Genomic DNA, 1614 nt, shown 5'->3' with positions numbered 1-1614 from the left:
GAAACCAATTCAATGGCTCCTAACAATGACAACAGGTATGTCTTTGGCAATGCAAAAGACAACTAAGTGTGGTTGAGCCTAGGTATGCTTCTTTCTCTATATATTTAGTATTTTCTCCAAACAAAAGCAAAAAACTCTGGGAAAAATAAAATGCCTCAAATGGACTCGTGCTATTTGTAGCTGAACTTATATTATCTTGCTTCACTAGTAGCAGCAGTCTGGCCGTTCTCTATATATCATCAGATACATTCCTCCTGTAGAGAAAAAGGTGGTTTTCTTGATCACATATTGATTCTTAGGTTGGCCACTCATTTTCTTTCTTGAGGGAATATTCAAGAATCTACTACAGGAATGAATTATGTTGAGATTTCATTTTTGCCTCAAACTGAAAGATTTTTGCATAGGTACTATTCTGGACCACATTTGTTTGCCCTAACACTTTCAGCTTAACACAGTAACACTCTTCATTGACTAGACCAAAAGGGCAGTGTTATTTGGTAACTTTTTTAAAAATGGAGTTATATAATTTTTCAGCCCTGCTTGAAGACACAAAATTTTTCTCATATAGATAAAAAATTAAACAAACAAACAAAAAACCTAAGTATCCTTAGAAAAATACTACTTGTTCATATACTGTTGTTGTTGTTATGTGCCGTCGAGTTGGACCCTATGACTAGCGACCCCTCCTTGGGTTTCCGAGGCAGTATCACTACAGAAGTAGATTGCCCCACACTTAAAAAAACAAAACAAAACAAAAAAAAAAACTTAGAATTTGTAGGAAGGATGATCCCAATAACTTGAAACTCATTTAAGAGCAATTACACATTTGTTTCATTTTTCTGGTACTTAGATCCCCTTGGAAAAGTACAGATTTAATCATCAAGTTAGAGCATACCTTTCACAGTTTCTGTATTACTGGTTTTCGTTTGCATAGTATTCTAAGAGAGATTTTTCTTGGTATTTCTTAAATCTCAAAGATTCAGATGGAATAAGTGATGTGATGTGACTGCCACTATATAAATTGCCAATGTACAAATGGAATAACCAAGGCATTAAGACAGTAACATTTTCACCAAGAAACATGTTCTTATGTGTGTGTGTGTGTGTGTGTGTGTGGTTTTGTTTTCTGGTGAGTTACACCAGTCCTTTTGGGCAAGAGGATTATAAATGAAAGCAATAAACCAATTGCAAGAATTCATTATATTATTTTTTAATGTGGTTTGAATTCACATTCTACTAGGGATTTAGAAAAAGCTGATTGTAGATACTCTAATGAAGCCAATAAATAGGCATTTGTGCATGCAAAGGTGTGTATGCATGCACTCCCCCCACCCCAGACTCTTTTAAAGCCCTAGTATTTAAACAAGCATCAATTAATAGTACCTGAGGCTTTTCCAAGAAGTTCAATGGTGAGCCTTTGCATTTATGGGGCATCAACTACCTCACACAATTTTTTTTAAATGCAAAGTTAGTATAAAATTTGAAAAGATTATGAATACTTAGGCACATTTAACAAGTGTATAAACTGGTATGAAAAGCTTCTGGGATAAGACTTAATACAGAGTAGACAACTTTCCACATTAGAGACATTTTGATATTGAGATCGAAGTGGAA

Source organism: Orycteropus afer, unplaced genomic scaffold, assembly GCF_000298275.1.
Source record: "Orycteropus afer afer isolate SDZICR_OR568_19922 unplaced genomic scaffold, OryAfe1.0 scaffold00093, whole genome shotgun sequence".
NCBI classification, from domain to species: Eukaryota; Metazoa; Chordata; class Mammalia; order Tubulidentata; family Orycteropodidae; genus Orycteropus; species Orycteropus afer.
Note: the sequence above shows the minus strand (reverse complement) of the source record.